The sequence below is a fragment of the Hemiscyllium ocellatum genome, unplaced genomic scaffold (assembly GCF_020745735.1).
Source record: "Hemiscyllium ocellatum isolate sHemOce1 unplaced genomic scaffold, sHemOce1.pat.X.cur. scaffold_262_pat_ctg1, whole genome shotgun sequence".
Lineage (NCBI taxonomy): Eukaryota > Metazoa > Chordata > Chondrichthyes > Orectolobiformes > Hemiscylliidae > Hemiscyllium > Hemiscyllium ocellatum.
In genome coordinates, this window is record NW_026868150.1 from 88,403 (window position 1) to 101,432 (window position 13,030).

The 13,030-nt window shown below is 43.1% G+C and overlaps 2 non-coding genes across 2 annotated transcripts; one reads left to right on the plus strand and one right to left on the minus strand.

Annotated features, from left to right (window-relative positions):
- Positions 1-1,190: 1,190 nt before the first annotated feature.
- On the minus strand, positions 1,191-1,272 carry trnas-uga (transfer RNA serine (anticodon UGA)). The gene has a single exon. It is a non-coding gene; the product is annotated as a tRNA-Ser (tRNA).
- A 9,099-nt stretch (positions 1,273-10,371) lies between these two features.
- On the plus strand, positions 10,372-10,445 carry trnai-aau (transfer RNA isoleucine (anticodon AAU)). The gene has a single exon. It is a non-coding gene; the product is annotated as a tRNA-Ile (tRNA).
- The last annotated feature ends 2,585 nt before the right edge of the window (positions 10,446-13,030 follow it).

Below are 13,030 nucleotides of genomic sequence, written 5' to 3' on the forward strand. Positions count from 1 at the left end.
TGACGGATCGGAGAGGTTATGTACACAGACCACAATCCGCTAAAACGTTGTATATATGTAATAATATGAGACTATTTCATTGGCTTCTTATGGAAGAGACGTTCACTTTAAAAATCATGCATGTTGTGGGTCAGTAGAATGAAATCACAGATACGTTATCGCAGATTCAACTGATGGTGTTCAGATGAGATTGTCTTTATTTCATGTTTTATATGTTTATATAGGGAAAAACTAAGCCGAAATTGCATGAAATTTATCGATATGTTAGGGTAAAGTATTTAAAAATAAAAATGTAAACATATCTTCATTATGATGGTTCATTGTTTCCTGTAGAGTCGATGTGTTTTAAACATATTAGTGCACATTTAAGAGATTTAAAAGCAGCAGAACAACCAGACACAAAAAAAGTGTTCTCAATAAGACGACGACGTAATCCTGGGTTGAACAATTCAATTCGTTCATTGCCTGGAGACATAAATAGTTCGAGTTTCGCCACTCAGTTTAAATTTTTATCAGGAAAATATATAAATTTCAATTCAAATTTTAATTGCGTCTCTTGAAAGTCTTTAATAATAAACAGGGACCCAATCAAATGCTCTGGGGTATGAGATGGGGGACATTGAAGTGTTGAGAGGAGGACTGCCAAGACCTTGCATGTAACAATCTTCTTGTAAAAAAATATATATGTGGAACATAACTTTTCGATCCGTGATCTTTGACACAGAATCTCCCAACAGGGACAAAGAAGAGACAGGAAGATCCGAAGACAAGAACCCACAGCTGCCTGGTTTTTATAAAGAAGTGCTGTTTTGTAAACCTTAACTGGGAGTTTTATCTGAATAGCATTATCGAATGGAACATCAAAATGGGTAATAGAAATACATTGGTTTGTTAATTAATCTCTCTCTTACTTTAGAAATGAAGTGCTGAATTTTTACTTCGTGTAGTTCTTGGCCAATCGAATTGTTGCAGATTCCTGTACAGCATAAATCATTTCTGTGTTACTGGTTTTATCGTAAGCTGGAGGGTTTATGCTGTGTCATAACGAGTCTAAACAAATTTGGCAAAACAAGTGTGCATCTGTGCAGTTCATTGAGTGAACTGGAGATTTGCACCATTCATGAACAGGATGAAGTGATTCTCCCCGCCGTGATCTGAATCTCCAAAAGCGAAAGGCCACCCAACTTCGCCGTAGTTGACAGGATTTGAACCTGCGTGGGAATGCCCCAATGGATTTCAAGTCCATTGCCTTAACCACTCGGCCACAACTACAAATGCATGCACAGCGTTCTCATTTCCAGGTCTCTGTCCCTGGGGAGCTTAGCAGTAGTGAATCATGGTTTGGTTTATTTGAATTCAAAACCCACAGCTTTCAAATCGATGAAATGTCGCGACAAAGTGGGTCTGGGTGTTCCACCCCGATAGGTGGGATCTATATTCAGCTTAAACGACGGCGGAAAATGCAGAAAAATACTCAGCAGGTCGAGCAGGAGCTGGGCTGGGAAAAGGCGATTCAACGTTTCAAAACTTCTTCAGAACGTTCTCAGAACTCCGTTTTCTCCCAGTTATACTGACAAACCTGTTGACATTCCCCAGAATTTTCTATTTTTTTTTCACATTCCCAACATCCACAGTCCTTTGCATTAGCCATTAAAACGATAAAGAAATTCCTTTGCGATTCTGGATAAGATTCCTGTTTGGGGAACATTTTCCTGATCACATTAAAATCCCGGAGCTGTGCAGGAAAGAAAACGGATGAAGTATGAGCAGTGAGAGATCCGACCCTGGAACGTCCCAAACCACCAACTGCTCGGTTAATGGATGAACGTGTTGACCAATTACGTAACAGAGACGGGTAAACTTACTCATTGCACGATCCAAAAACAGTAAATCCTGGGACATTCACTGTAGTGAAATGGCAACAATCCTGTACCAGCTGCAAACACATCCACGTCACAGCAACCAACTTTTCTCCAAAAGGATTCCTGCTCACTTCGAGGCTTTTTTCTTAACGTGTTTGTACCCGAGTCTTCTCGTGGTCTTGTAGCTGTGGCGAGGTTTGAATTCCTGATGTGCAGGAGGGAAAATCCTTTCAATGTCTCAGATCAGTTCATGTCCAGAGAACAACAGAGTCAATGTCGCGGCCTCGTAAAGGCTGGCTATGTTAAGTGGAGCAATCCACCCTTCGTTCACCTCTGATTTCGCTTCCCAAAGAGATTATAAAGTTTTCCAAAACTGGAGACATGCGTTTCTTGTTATTTATCTTTGTTTTCTTTAACTAAACAACTGGTGATATTTTCCCAAAATATCTTCACCATTCTCCGCCTTGCATTATGCCCAGCGAAGAGCAAACCCCTTTTGTCGAGAAATTACTGAGGTTGGGATTCTTCTCTTTGGAACAAAGAAGGTTAACTGGAGTCTTTTATGGTCTGTTTATAATGATGGGGGTGGGCGCAGTGCGGATGGGTGGTTTGATGTTCTGTAGGAAATGTTGCCAACAATCAGGGTCAGTTTCCAGAGGACTGGGACTAAATATATTTAATGGAAAACGAAATTTTCGAAGAGTATATAGAGCCTAATCTTAGGGGAACCGTCAATCATTTCAGACAGAGATGAGGACGACATTCCGTCTTTCAGAGAGTAGCAAATCTGCAGAATTCTTTCCAATGAAGGGCTGTCAAGGCTGAGTATAATCAAGCCTGAGACGGCCTCCCAATTAGTCACTTTGGGAATCAAAAAGAATGGGGATAAGGCGGAAAAGTGCAGTTAACAATTAAACAAATCAGACATGACTTCATTAAAAGGTGGAGCTGACCTGATTGGACGAATGGCTTCCATCTGTTCCAATATCGTATCTGACATTTGGAAACTGCGAGAGACAATTGTGAAGAAAGAAATTGCAGGACGTTGAGAAAAGATGATTGGAGTCAAACTGAGTCAACATTATTTCTTGAAAGGAAAAACACTTGACAACTTTGCCAGAGTTCTTTGATCATATTACAGGCAGAGTTGATCAAATGTTAGTAGTCATTCCATAAGAGACCATATCAAAAGCCATTACACAAGGTAGAGGTTCACGGTGTTGTGTTAAAACAAGGCCAGGATTGTCCGTTGTTTATTTCATGGAAGACACATAATCTGGATTCTTGCGAATTTTTCAAGTTGTAAAAATGTAATTAGTAAAATGGTGGAATGATCAGTCATAGGACTGCAATGATTTATATCTGCCTTAATGACATGGTGGAATTGGCAGAGTGAAATGTGCCCAGTTTTACTGACGATACACAGTGGGTGGGAGGACATTTTGCGATGAGGACAGCGTAATATGGAAATGGATCATGACAGGTTGGGTGGGTGGGCAAGCACCTGGTGCACGGAGAAGGTTGTAAAGTTGATAGTTTGGAGAGGAGGGTGATGCACATGGTTGGGAAGGAAATGGCACAGATGGGACAGATCATAAGGACGGTGCTGAGCTGGAGGTTTTGAAGTGAGGGATGGTGGGGGAGGAGAAATGTGGAAACTGGTGAAATCCTAATTGATGCCATGGGTTGGAGGCCCCCGATGAGGAGATTTAGCTTTAGAACATAGATCAATAGAACAATACAGCGCTGCCCAGGCCCTTTGGCTTTCGATGTTGCACCGACCTGTGAACTAAGCTCATCCCCCTATATTATCCCATCATCATCCATGTGTTTATCCAAGGATTGTTTAAATCTCCATAATTTAGCTGAGTTAACGACATTGACAGCCCGGGCATTCCACACCCTTACTACTCTCTGAACAAAGAGCCTGCCTCTGACATCCGGCTGCAACCTATAAATCCTCAATTTGTAGTTATGACCACTCGTACAAGCTGACATCATCTTCCTTAGTAAAGGACTTCCACAGTCTACCCTATCTAATCCTCTTATAATTCTCGGGAGGAGGTTTGATCGCTGAGCTGCATGTTTCATTCAAACCTGCAGCTCAGGGAGCAGACCTGCACCCTGAACCTCAACCTGAGTTTAAAAAAACCTTGCAAAAGCTTGTAACTCTATCAAATCCGCTCTCAAACTTCTTATTTCCAATGAGGACACACCCAAGTCTCTCAGATTTTCCTGGTAAGACTTTTCCTCCAGAACATGCAATATCTTGTTAAATCTCATCTGCAACTTTTCAAATGCTTCCACATCTTTCCTGGAATGGGGCGACCAGGCAGTTCAAAATATTCTACGTGGAGCCACACAAGTGTTTTGTATAGTTGCAGCATGAAATTGTAGCTCAGGAACTCATTCCTGTACCAATGAAATCGACAGCAATGCACTCTTTCGCAGTAGCACAGTGGTACATCCTGCTGCATTACAGTACTGCAGACCCACGTTCAATTCTCGCTTCTAGCGACTCTCGATGTGGAGTTTGCACATTCTCTCCGTGGGTTTCCGCCAGATGCTCGGTTTTGCTCTCACAATCCAAAAATATGTGAAGTTGAGGTAAAGGGGAAAGTGTAGGAAAATGGGTCGCGCTTCGGCGGCTCGGTGTATCCTTGTTGGGCCTCAAGGCCTGTTTCGACACTATCCGTAATCCAAAGGAAAATCATCCTGGCTGGAAACTATGCACATGGACTCCAAGGTCACTCTGCACATCCACATTACCAAGAATCTTTCCATTAACTCGGTATTCTGCCTTCCTGTTATTTTTCCCAAGAGTGAGTCACCTCACATTTAGCTTCACTGAACTTCATTTGCCACCTCTAAGACAAATTCTGCAGTTTGTCCAAGCGTTCCTGCAACCTGCAACATTTTTTCTGCGCTGTCCACTACTCCACCAACTTTATCGTTATCTGCAAGCTTACTAACCCATCCACTTATGCCTGGTCTTAGTCATTTACGAAAATGGCAAACAACAGTGATCCCAAAACAGATCTTTGTGCCAAATCACTCGTAACCGGATTCCAGAATGAATATTTTTCATTAGCCACCACTTGCTGCCTTCTCACACAAAGCCAGGTTCTAATCCAAACTGCGAATTCATCGTCAATCCCATGCCTCTGCATTTTCTCCAACAGCCTAACATGTGGAAGCTTATCAAAGGCTTTACAGACGTCATGTGCACCACATCAAATGGCTACCGTCATCCAAATGCTTGGTCACCATCTCGAACTGCTCACGAAACCATGTTGACCCTCTGAAATCAAATTATTGTTGGCTGATGGATTATACATCCTATCTCTCATACTCAGTTCCTTATTTTTTTTCCTACAAGAAAGGTAAGGCTCACTGGGCTCTGGGTCATCTGTATTCCCCTTCTTCAACAAGGGAACAACTTTTGCTATCCTCCAATCTTCGAGTGCGATTCCTGTAGAAAATATAGAAATAAAGATCAAAGGCAAAGACTCTGCAATCTCCCCACTGGCCTCCCAGGAAATCGTTGGATAGATCCCAGCCGACTCAGGGGTTTACTTATTTTCAAACCTTCCCAGAATTGTTATGAAGTCCTCCTTGCAAATCTCATTTCCACCCAGGCTAGTAACCTGTATCTCAGGTTCTCCTCGACAATATTTTCTTTAACCAATATGAAAACTAACGAAAAATATTCGTTTGCCGGCTTCCTACCTCCTCTGACTCCACACACAATACATCACTACTCTCTTTGACTAGTCCTAATCTTACTCTCGTCGTTCTTTGATTCCTCATACACACGTAGAAAGCCTTAGGGTTTTCTAAGATTCTATCCGCAAGCAACTTCTGATGCCCTGTCCTGCCTCTTATGAACTCTCTGTACAGGTCGTTCCTAACCATCTTGTCAATCGCCCTAACTGAGCCTTCACGTCAAATGCTAAAATACGCCTTCTACTTTCTCTTGACATGAGCTGCAAGTTCCTTAGTAAGCCACGGCTGCTTCGCTCGACAACTTCCTTCATAACTGACAGGTGCATACTCATCAAGTACATACAATATCAGTTCCTTGAATAAGCTCCACATTTCAATTGTGTTCATTACAACCGTTTCATTTCACATCTAGTGCATACTAAATCTTGCCAAATTTCATTCTAATTGCCTTTCCCTCAGATTTACTCTCTCCCTGGAGTACAAAACTATCGCTTTTTTTTGCTTAAGTATACATACCGAACTGTGTTCACGATCACCAAATTGCTCACCTACCTTCACATCTAACACTAGGCCAATCCAAACCCAGTAACAAATCCAATGTAGCCTGTGACTGTTAATAAGAGGCAGTCTGGCCGCAGGTTATGGACCTGTGTTGAGGATCAGGCAGGAATTCATCAAAGTTGAGAGTGACAAATACGTTAACTGCTCACCTCCCTCTGTTACCCTCACTCGCAGGAGACTGCTATTATCATTTGGCGCAGCAATTCACAGATGATATCTTTGGTTGCTTCGAAACTTCTGAACAATGTGCAAGTGAGTAAAGTAGTCCACCAGGACCAGGCTCTAATGAGGGAGCCAAGAAAGTTTGCATTGTCAGAGGGCCGGAACTGCCGGAAAGGTGCTTTCTCTTTCCAGTGCAAAAGGTTAGTGCTGAAAGGGCAGGCGCTTTTGGAGGTTAGTGCTGAGGGAGCTGACGCTGTCAGAGCATCAGGACTAAGGATGCAGAAACTCTCAGATGGTTTGTGCTGAAGGATCAGTCACTGTAATAGGATCAATTCTGAGGGAGTGGGCACAGTCAGAGGGTTAGTGTTGAGTGAGCAGGCACTGATGGAGTGTCAGTACTGAGCGAGAGGGTAGTATTACAGGTTCAGTGCTGAGTAAGTGCCATCGTCGCCCGTTCAGTGTTGGCAGAGTGGGTGCTGTCGGAGGGTCAGTGCTGAGGGATTATATTTAATTTATTTCGTGCTAATATTTCCAGAAACAAATAAAATGGCAACTGAATATCCAAACTGTTTACCAAAACAATCAATGGCAAGTCGGAACATAAATAAATAATCTAAAACCTCTCTGATATTTGAGGACATCCTGCCTGTTTTTGTCACACATGCGCTGCCTGTCTGATCACATACATCTTCTCTGTATGGTCTCGCACAGCCTCTGCATGTTTTTCACATACATCCTCCTACTCTCCATCTTACACACACTACATGTTTTTGTCACACATAACTTCACTGCATGGGACAAACTAGAAGTCTGCCAGTACTGGAGTAGACTTCAGTTTACCCACCCCTAGGGATATGATTGTGTAAAAATGGTAAGAAGTTGGAGGAATCCAAATTCCACTGACCCCAGCCCTAATCCCACCTTCCTGTCTGAACTGGGATAAGATCGCAACAAGACATGACCGAGAGAGAGACAGAGGGGGAGAAAGATTCATAGAAATTGAATGCACAGAATCAGATCCTTCAGTCCAACTTGTCCACACTGACAATATACCATGAATAACTTTCATCTCATCTGTCAGCATTTGGCCCATGTCTCTCTCACCCCTTCCTACTTATTTACCAATCCTGATGCATTATAAACTTTGTGCTTATACCAGCCTCTACCCCTCCCTCTGGCAGCTCATTCCACACTTGCACCACTCTGTAGGAAAAATGCTGTATGTGTGGGAAAGGATACTCTCAGGCGGCCACGCTGCTGAGGCACCTGTGTGTTCACACCGGTGAGAAGCCATTCATTCATTCTTTGTGTTGGAAATGACTCAAACAATCATCCGATCTGCTGTGACATTTTGGCAGCCATGCAGATGATAAATGTTTTAGAACACTGACTATAGCTGTTAATTTTATTCAATGATAAGTAAACGTATTGGCGAGTGGAGAATACAGAAAGAGACAGAAGCTCCAGATATGAAATGCTTCAATCCTTCACGAAATCTATACCATGTACTGATTGATGTCCGTTTCTTCCTTCACCTTGATTACCTTTTTTAATGTAGGAGGATAATTTAGGGATAGAAGTATTTCCTTAACTTTCCAAAGCGGTAAAATAATGCAGGACATACTGAGTTAATTTTCATCTGTCAACGAGTACTTTGGCAGGCTTAATAAATTAGATAAAAACATTTACTCACAAACAGTGACCATCAAGTGCTCACTGAAGATTATTGGATAGGGCATCCTGGAGGTCGGTTTCCAGTGAAATTCCTTAGGGATCGGTGAGGGGAGCTCTGCTCTTTGCGATGTTTATGAATGCGTTGGATGAGGAAGAAGAAAGGTGAGGTAGTAAGTTTGCCGATGACATGGAGGTTGGTGGAGTTGTCGATAGTGTATTCGGCTGTTATGGATTGCAATGAAACATTGCGAGTTTGCAGAACTGGTCTGATATGTGGCAGATGGAGATAAACCCGAAAAAGTGTGGAGTCGTTCACTTTGGAAGTGCGACTTTCAATGCAGAACACAGGGTTAAAGGATTCCTGGCAGAGTGGAGGAGCAGAGGAATCTTGGGTCATATTGGCTGTCTTTAGAGCAAGTGTCAGGTGTTGGTCTATCCCAATAACCATGCAAGTTAAAATCTACCAAGGAGCTTCCAGTTTTACAAATAAAGTTACGAAATAGTTGTTCAAAGTGACAATCACAATGAAAGAACTTGTTTCTTGTGTACTTTAGGAGAACCTTTGAATGTAGTATTCACTCAGATTACAATTAAAGTCGAGAAAGGTTTGAACACGTCGATGTGCCTCCTCGGAGATATTTCGATTGTTTGCCAATAAATTATGTTTTAGGAAGCTACATTTGAAAATCTCGTCACGACTAATCAGGGCAGGACGACGGAGACAGCTATTGTGACAGACATTCATTTTAATAAATGCACCTGGACTTTCGGACATACCACGATGTTTAGCTTTCAGTAAATGTGCTGATATGATGTGTTATATATGAAATAAAGAACGTGTGATTTCACAGTGAACCTGCACTGGAATGGGTCCTAAATACATGTTACTTTTTGAGGAAAAGCCGGACATGAAACGATTTATGTGTCCCAGACAATGGCGCTGCATTTTGACATCATCGATAAAGTGGCACATTCTCCCGTAAGGAACTATCTTTAACCAATCAGAAGACCGTTTAATTCTCACCGGGAATGGCAGGAATGCAGCGAGGATAATCAGGAACTGTCTACACACTTAGATTGGAATGATTAAGAACTGCTCACATTTCGAACACAACTGAATAAAAAGGGTGGCAAATTTTACACCAACGTTTAATGTGTTCCTTGAAACCCATGCATCTGTGTCTGAGTATTTCATAAACTCACGGCACTCCTCAGAAGGAGGACGGGTCGAGTCGATCTGACCGCAGTAGTTGAAGATGGGGATTTTTAACATCAACTGATCTTAAATTACTAAAGGTGTTCTTTTCTCTTTCTTGCACAGTGAATTCTTGTCGGAATCAATAGTAATTTGGAGATTTTTTTTGATATATGGGAAACTGCAGCTAATTCTTGCTAATGCACAGTTGATCAGTTATAACTCTGTGAATGAAGGTACAGAATCGAGATAACAGTTACATATTAAAAATGTCATAATTAAAACAGTATGTGAAAAGCAGCATCTGCAATCAAGAACAAGATCAGATGTCGTGCCTGAGATTTATGGGTGGACAGAGCGTGAAATACACAAATAAAATGAAGCTGACACTCAAAATACGCCTTAAATGACGTAGTTAAAAGGGAGAATTGCAGATGTTGGAGATTACTCAGGAGCGTATTCCTCAAAAAGGACAGCAGTTCAGGCATCTTCCAACAAGCAGGAAAATCGAAGTTTCAGCAAAAGCCCTTCATTAGTGTTGAGGGTTTGAGACTCGCGGGTGGAGAGATTAAATGGCAGGGGCGTGTGGCTGGGGGAAACGCAGCTGAGAGTACAAAAGGTAGATGGAAGTGGAGGAACTGGTGATAAGTCAGAGGGAAGCAGGATGGACAGGTAGGACAAGCCATGAGCGCGGTGCTGAGATGGAAGTTTGAAACTGGGATTAGGTGGGGAGGGGATATGGGGAAACTGGTGAAATCTATATTGATGTCATGGGTCTGGTGGTTCCCGAGGCTGAAAATTAGGTGTATTTTCTCAAAAGTCAGGGGGTAAGGGAGTGGCAGTGTAGGAGGCCCAGGACTGGCATGTCCTCGGTGCAGTGGGAAGGTAGTTGAAGTTTTTGGCCATGAGGTGTTTTGTGCAGGAGTCCTGAAGCGCTCTTCGAGTCAGCATGTGGTCTTCGAAACGCAGATGAGAACGCATCTGGAGCAATGGATACAGTAACTGACATGTAGGAAATGGCGGTAATAGTCTGATGATGTGGAAGGCAGCTTTGTGGCTGTGGACCCTAGTTGGTGGGATGTGTGGGCGCAGGCTTTGCAATTCCTGTGGAGGCAAAAGAAACGGCCGAATAGCCGCCGTGGTTGTGAGCGCAGGCAATATAAGCCTTTGTTTTGACCGGCGGGTTCCGTCGGTCGGTTAGCTCAGCTGGTTAGAGCGTGGTGCTAATAACGCCAAAGTCGTGGGTTCAATCCCCACACTGACCATGTGCAGCGCTCGTCTCGTCAGCTGTGCTGTGTCAAGGTTTGTCATGGCTTTTGCTTTCACCGTCTGCAAGAACTTGTCACATGATCGATTCAGATGTGTATTCATTCGAAAGCCGACCATCGCTTTCATGGAACATCAACTCGTTGGTCCTATGCCGGATCTCAGCTGCGTTGCTGTATTTCCAAACAAAGTGCACCACGAAACCACAAAATCACCAAGCAGAAAGCCTCACCGGCGCAATAAAACATTTGACAGGGATAGACGCACAACTCGATCGCCGTACCCATGATGACTGGTGGATGTTGTCTGCAGCAAATCAATCAGTCTCAATTGTTTTCACAAAGAAATGCAAAACATGAAATATATAAAGTATTAAGTCGACCTGGCACAGTCTCGGAGGAGACCCAGAGTTCAGGCTTCAATTCACTTCAAAGATTCGTTCAACTCATTTTCCTGGATCTCTGTTACTGCATTTCCCGCGACTTCCAGAGGGAGTTCATTCGCTTGCTCGCCTCTCATGCATCGACACTGGAGTCATCATATCCCCAGCAATATCACAGAGTCATTAATAAAAGCAAATTACTGCAGATGCTGGAATTCGAAACCAAAAGAGAAAATGCTGGAAAATCTCAGCAGGTCTGGCACCATCTGCAAGGGAGAAAAGAGTTGACGTTTCGAGTCTAACTGACCCTTTGGTAAAGATTTTGACAAAAAGGGGAGATTTACAGAGCTATTAACACCAGGCTGAGAGAAGGTGTCAGGGCTCCAGATGCAAAGGTGTTAATGACAGTGCACGGAGAGATTAAAGGGAGATTAGGAGCCGCGAATGACCAAGGCTGAAGCCAGTGTTACGTGACAAAATATGTGGGGGATGTGTGAAACAGAGACAAAATGGAAAACAGGGGAGAAGCGTAGCAAAGCGGCAAGAGGAGAGGAAAATGTATTGACAGAGTGGGAAGCGACAGAAAGAGAGACAATCAAGAAATAATAACGCCCAGGTCGTGGGATCAATCCCCACACTAACCATGTGCCGCGCTCGTCTCGTCAGCTGTGCTGTGTCAAGGTTTTCCGTGGCCTCACCAGCGCAATAAAACATTTGACAAGCATAGACACACGACTCGATCGCAATGCCCATGATGACTGGTGGATGTTGTCTGCAGCAAATCAATCAGTCTCCATTGTTTTCACAAAGAAATGCAAAGGGACAATCGGGACATGAAGCCAGAGGAAGTAGGTAAGGTCTTCAATGAATACTTCCCATCTGTATTCGCACAGGAGCAAGGCATTATATCTGGGGATTGCAGTTGGTATGGTGATTTTCTCAAACATATTACGATCAATAAGGAAGAGGTATTTTATGTTTTCACAGGCAAAATGTGGAGAAATCCCCAGTGCCCAATTGGATGTATCCCACGCTGCTATGGGAGGTAAGGGAGGAGATTGCTCGGGCCCTGGTGGATATATTTAATACTTTGCTGGCCACTGATAAAGTGTCGAATGACTGGAGGATAGCTAATGTGGTTCCTTTGTTCAAGAAGGGCAGCAGGGATAGGCCAGGTAATTACAGAGCAGACAGTCTGACAGCAGGGGGAGAGAAATTATTGGGAACAATTCTGAGGAACAGAATGAATCAAAATTTGGAAAGGCAGAGATCGATTTGGGATACTCATCATTCATTTGGTAGAGTAAGATCCTTTCCCAAATTCAGCTGAGATTTATATTTGAAATTACGATTGAGGATTTTGATGATGGCTGTGCAGATGATGTGAGTTACATGGAGTTCATTACATCGTTTCATAAGATCCCATATAGAAGGCTGGTCAAACAGACCAATGGGATCCAAGGCAATTTGGCAAACAGGATCCACAACTGGTGGAGGGCTGTTTTTACAATTGAAATTCTTTCACTAACGGGTGTACCACAGGGATCTGTATGGGAGCCATTGCTGTTTATTATATACATTCATCACTCTGATGTGAAAGCAGAAGGTATCATTAGTAAGTTTGCAGATGACATGAAAGCTGAGGGTGTTGTCCATAGTGAGGTGGATGGTGCCAGGCTGCAGTCTGAATGTAGAGGCTGGGACAGAATTTCAAGACAGGAACTTAAGTAGAAACATCAGGAAAGAGCACAGCAGGCATTGAGGGAAAACTGATTGATTAAAGTGCATTTATTTCAAAATAAAAGGCCTAATAATTAAGGCAAATGAAGTCGGCGCATGGATGAGAACATGGGACTGGAATACCATAGATATGGCAGAAACCCACCTGAGAGTGGGACAGGACTGGGAGCTCAATGATCCAGGGTACAGATTCCACAGGGTGGATAGAACAGGAGGTGAGAGAGGAGGGGGTGGAGTTTTTGATCAGTGAAATATCACTGCAGCACTTGGAGAGGATATTCCTGGGGAACACCCATTGAAGCTATAATGGTGCAATTGAGATATGGGAATGGGTGATCAGTTTGATATGACTGTACTACAGGCCAACAACAGTCAGCGGGAGTTTGAGCAGCAAATATGTTGGGAGATCTCAGATATCTGTAAGAATGATAGGGTTGGAATGGTCAGGGATTTTAACTTTCC